Genomic DNA, 6000 nt, shown 5'->3' with positions numbered 1-6000 from the left:
CTCTCCAGTTTTAAAACTTTCTCATTGTCCTCGCCAAAAGAAACCCCATACGTTTTTGCTATCATCCCTCATTCCACCCCCCTACCCCCGCAGCAACCACTGATCCACTTCCTGTCTCTGTGGATTCGCCTTTCCTGGACATTTCACATAAATGGAATCACACGCTCTTTGTCCTTTTGTGTCTCGCTTCTTGACACAGAGCATCAGGTTGTCAAGGCTCATCCACGTCGCACTAGGTACTTCATTCCTTTTCGTGGCCGAATAGTAGTCCATTGTGTGTATATACCCCATTTTATCGATATTCACCTGTTCACTGTTGATGGACATTGGGGCTGTTTTCACCTGGCTATTCATGTTACTGTGAGCATGGGTGTACAATTCTTAAATGCATCTAACATCTAGGTGGCTGAGTCTGCTTTTAGACTTTTTTATAACTACAATATCCCTAAAAACAACTGGAAACATTTTCAAAAATTGAAAATGCAAGAAAAGAATTACTGTTCTAAAGACATCATCCCTACAATGGGTATGCTAACCCATTTTCCCCAAGAACCCAGCCAGTTGTACCCCCGTGGTTGGAGGGTGGTTTGTCAAGGGGAAGGCATTAGCTGGAGTAAACCCCACCACGGCAGAGACTTACAGGGCCCCTCATGCAGAGCTCAAAGGACCCCCTCAGCCATGAAGGGAGCCCCACGTGAAGTGCCCCCAACATTCCCCTGTCCCCATCCAGCACGAAAACTATGAGAAAATGGAAGGGCTTCAAAATACTTACTGTAAGAAGGAAAAAAACATTCCATTCATCTTAACCAACTACTCTACATAAATTACCATAACATGAAATGTTCTGTTCTACTTTTGCTTAATCTATTCAGATCAGTGGGAAAAAATCCATTCATTTTTGTCTTCCTCCTTCAAACACTTGAATTGCCCATCAATATCTAAGTTTCTTTGCAATCCAACTGTAAAAAGTACAAAAGTAATTGTTTCACCAAATGGAACTCATGTAAAACCTGATAGCAGCGACAGTTCATTCCCGAGGGACGTGCACAGCTCAGGACGGGCTGCTTATGGATTCCGGCTCTGGGGTCAGACAGACCTGAGCTCAATCCCAGTCCTGCCTCCCCCTGCCTGTGAAGGCTCCAGCAAGTTCACCTCATTTGCATTTGGACAATCAAAATGTTAACAAGCACCCCAAAGCCTCAGTGCCTTAAGCAACAGAGGTCTCTCCTAAGCCGCCACTCACTCCCAGCCCCTTCCCCAGCTCCTTCACTCCCCCATGGCCCTGGGGTTCTCCACTGGATCCGGAGCCTCCTGCCAAGGAACCAGGGACGCAGACCACATCCACAGGAGGACAGCTCAAGAGGTCTGGTGTTGGGCCTGACATGGTGGACCCCACTGTTGCCCACACTGGCTAAAACTCAGTCCCGGGACCTTCACTTGGGAGAGGGTACCCAGATGGTAGGCAGCGTCTCTGCCACGGGGGAAGGCGCAGGTAAAAGGACCCCCGGGACGCCCGAGTGCCCTGAGTCAGGGTCTGTTCCCAGCAAATGAGCACAAAAAAAAGTCGGTGGGGGGGGTGGCACCCGTCGAGACATTTCATTCTCAAAATGACCCAGTAGGAGTAGCCGGCAGCCACAGTGGCCTCTGGCACTCCAAAAAGTCCTCCACGCACGGTTCTGTTTCAACTCCACACCTCCAACCCACCTGCAAGTTCCACTGATAGCGACAGAGGTCATTTCTTGAGCCATCACTGTGAGTCTTTGACAGACACGGTCCCCTCAAATTCCAGGCAACGGGTCCCCTCACCCCCGCCTGGCAGACAGGGCTGCGGGAGGGGCAGTCAGGGTTCCCGCCCAGGCTCTGCTGCCCTGTCTGTGGCTTCAACACCATCAAAACGCATAAGCCATGTGGGCCGCAAAGACTTAGGGCAATAAACACGGGAGAAATGCTGACAACCCACAACATTCTAGACATTTATTTGTCTTTGAACTGGAATCAGCTCCCCTTTGTCCACCTTCGTGTGGGCACACGGCACACAGTTAAGGGCTGTGGCTACTCGATGCTATCAACTCCAACAAGACTCTGCTTTCAAAACCAGCAGATGACCGTTCCGTCACTTATGGCTCTCAGATGTGCATTTTCACACTTATAAAACAAGCGTATCTGGTGTTCTGGGAATGTCTGGCAGCCTTATGGAGAGGCACTAAAGCCTCCTGACATCACCCACCTCAGAATGGAGGGTCAAATGAAGTTGCCCAACACACTTCCCGTTCAGGGGGGCCAGTACACTGCGGGTTCCTTCCCCGCCATGCCACCGCCTGCTGGACGCCAAGGCCAGATATCAATTAGGCGAAGCTTAAGCCTCCCTGCCTATGACTCACCCATTTAACAGAAACCGTATCATACATTTCCCATAAATACAATGCACTGATGGTAAAGCACAGAACCCCTAAGTGATGACATCAGAGTTGGCACAGAGCTGGCACAGAAATTGATGCTCGCAGCCTGTCTGCAGCTCAGCCTCTCCCCTCCCGGCCAGTGCCGGTGGCACAGCCTGGGCGTGTGTAGCCCCACAAGCTCCCGCAGCCCCAGACAGAAGTACAGCAAAGCCTGGGGAAGGAGGCGAGAGCTGCCCCTGAGTCTACCTAGCAGACCCGGCATGGGTGCTACAAGCCTCCTTGACAAGTGGACTCTCGGGCCCTCCCATGTGCCCAGGCCTGACGATGCTTGTGTGTCGTAAGGAAGGCTCTCTGGGGGAGGTGGGGCGGCCAGACCCGGCAGCAGGGAGCGGGGCCCAGCGCCTTCTGAATTCAGGGACAAAAAACAGGTGCACTAGGCCAGCCAAGCCCACTCTGACTCAGCCCAGCGGGGCATCCTTCCCGGGGCTTCCGAGCCCCACTCTGGGCCAGGCACCCACTGGCAGAGGGAGCTCGGCGCTGGCACAGCCTGTGCAGTAGGCGTCCGCACCACTGGCTTTCCTGCAGCTCACCTCGGAGACAAACGTGCAACTCCAAGGACAGCCTCAGCCGCGGCTGGGCACTCAGAATTTATCGGCCGAGAAAGAACTAGTTAGCAGCCTGGCCAGAAGTTAACTCTAAAATCCCAAGACCCTGCAGCAGTGTCTGTGCCCAGCGAGGGCTGCACTCAGTGCTCTGAGGACAGCAGCTCGTTTCCCACTCGAGCGAGCGGGGAGAGCGAGGCCCGTGCTGCTGCTGTCGCGTCCCAGTCAAGGTCACGCTCAGGCCCCCGTGCAGAGCCCAGGGCAGCAGGACCAGGTCGTGGGAAGACCACCGTCTCACTCGTCTCCACCACGACCCCTGCCGCCATGCTCTGAACTGGGGACTTTGCTGACCGTGTGGCTGAGTTTCTCTGGGTCCCCGTCGTCCGTGTCATCACCGCTCACCCTCGGCCCCCGTGGGGGAGCCCTGTAAGGACAAGTGGGCTGCTCATCGTCTGTGTATGCCGGGGGCCGTGCAGACACAAGCCCAGGCCTTTCCCCAGCCCCGGGGGCCGCTCATTTAACACCTGAAGGGCTCCCAACTGCCGCTGCACTTCCAGGGTGTGGCCCCCTCCACCCAGTGGTCAACGTGCAGAGTGCCAGCCACCAACGGGCAGCTCCATGCCCACTGCCCACGGCCGGGTGTACCAGGACTCTGGAAAGAGGGAGGGGCCCTGGGCGTGGCTCTGGATGCCCAGCTGCTGACTGAGGCTGGGTTAAATCAACAGCCACGTGGGAAGCTCCACACACATCCCCCCACCCCCAGCCCACAGCAGGCAGAACTGAATTCTGCAAAGATCAAAGGGCTCTTCGTTCAAGAAGCGCACACACCCAGCAGGTTACCCGGCTTCTCTTTGAGAAGGCCATTTCATCCCTAATCTGAACCCAGGATACTGACAAAGTTTCCAGATAAACATCACTTGGTAAAGCCCTGTACTTACAAGGAATGCTTCCCCACAAAGAATGGGGACAAGGAAGATCAATGACCCACAACCCAGAAGTGGTTTGGGGGTGCAGACAAGAGAGTTCTTCCTGAGGTGCACAGGAAGCGTGGTAATTACCACAGTAATTACCATGAGCGTGGTAATCGCCATCCATCTGGACAATGCCACCTACCCGCCAGTCAATTCCTCCTCAAAGATGGAAAACACAAGTTCATCCTGTACCATTACTAACATGCTCTTTGATGGTGGCCAAGAAGACCTGGTGGGGTCCGGTCTGGGTCCTCCAACCCCCGCACCAGCATTTCACCCCTTAGCACAGTCAGCAGGGATCAACGAGAAAATTATAACCCAGCATGAAACACAAGTATTGAGACTTTTGTTTCAAATGAAGACCCCGGTATTCCAAAATGTTTCCCCTCTGAACGTTAACTCTTTTTTCGGAAAGCCTTTCCCTAAACAAAAGCAAAGACACTTAGAAATCCTGAACACTTTCCATGGAAAAAAATCATAATACTGTTTAAAAGACTGCCTTAAAGAAAATAACTGGAAATATGAGAGTCTGCAAATAACTACTGCACACATCAGGTTGGTCTGTTTGTTACTCAGCTTCGGTAGTTGTTAACGATTCAGATATCAAACATTCTAAGTGTCATATGGGAATGTTTTAAAGCATTTCCAAACGCTTTTTAGAACTACAAGAACAATGAATACTTTTGGTTTCAGAATGTTTTCCACTGCACTGTAATGAACAAGAAGCTCAGTGTTCAGTTTTAGACCAAAGCAGGGATTAAATCAAGAATTCAGTTTGAATTGTATATCTATCTCAATACAGCAGTGGAAAAAATCCTAACTACAGGCAACAACCTCCCTCGGACACATCCTCCCACAGCTAACATTTAACACTTCAACTCTTCCAGGCCCGGAAACCTCCCAGAACTGACTCCTGCTCTCACTTGTGCCAAAATGTGTTAAATCAGACAGGAAGGGGAAGCATAAAATTCAATTCATAACCTGAGGCCAATATATGAGATCTGGTTTGAAAAATGAAAAGCTACTGGGGGTGACCTAACCCACTCCAACCCTTCAAATAATTAAGACATTTAACCCCAAAGACAGATGTCCAACAAGGAACTACCATGCTCAGACTGACCGCTGGGCAAACACACAGAGATGTGTCTTGAGTCCAGGGGTCAGACAGCAGGCCAAGACACCACAGTGAAGGAAAGGAGAGGACCAGATGAAACGCTATCCCCTCCCTCCTCCTAAGGCGCACAGCTCTGGGCTGAGTTGCTGGGATTGGCTGACTCACCAGCTCTCCACCTTGCCCTGGTCAGCCCGGGGGCTGGCTTTGGAAGGGCAGCTGCCTGCTGAGAGGGAAAATTAGGAACACGACTCTCAATTCTGGGGCACAGTCTCATGGGGAGTATCATTTTCCACTTTTAAAGACTTTTCCCTAAACTGAAACAGGCAGGGCCACTGAACTTATTCAGCTGCAGATGAAACAGGTTCCACGTTGCTTTTCCGTCCCTTCCAACAACGTGTTACGGTTAGGCAATCCTAGAAACAAGTCCTCTTCCACAGCCACGTCTGGAAAAAGGCATGCGGAGCCCTAGTACCCTTGGCAAATGTGTTTTCAGAGACACCAGAAGGTTACTATGATCCATTTCTCTGCTGGCCCTGCCGTTTGTCACTGAAGAACTGCTGCTGCTGCTATAACCCTCACAACAGCCCTCTGACAAGTCCCCTTGGTCCTTAACTGGTGACAGAAGTCACACAAACAAAAAGCCACTCCTCGTACACACATCGCGTGCACAGGCTGCCGCCCTCCCCTGGCGCCCTCCCCAGCACCAGCAGGTAGGATCAGAGCCGCCTGGGGGGACTGCAGCAAGGAGAGGGCTGGGCAGGAGGCTGCCAAGGGCAGGGAGGCCCCAAACCACAGGCAGCTCCGGGAAGCACTAGGGTCACACCAAAACACCACTAATAAGCAGCTGCTACAAAGACAGGAGGTGCGAAGGGGGAGCAGGGCTGCGCAGCTGCACCGAGCAAGAAGGAACCCGT

This window comes from Phocoena phocoena, chromosome 5, assembly GCF_963924675.1.
Source record: "Phocoena phocoena chromosome 5, mPhoPho1.1, whole genome shotgun sequence".
In the NCBI taxonomy this organism is placed as follows: domain Eukaryota; kingdom Metazoa; phylum Chordata; class Mammalia; order Artiodactyla; family Phocoenidae; genus Phocoena; species Phocoena phocoena.
The sequence above is the reverse complement of the archived record's forward strand: the minus strand, read 5'-3'. Positions refer to the sequence as shown.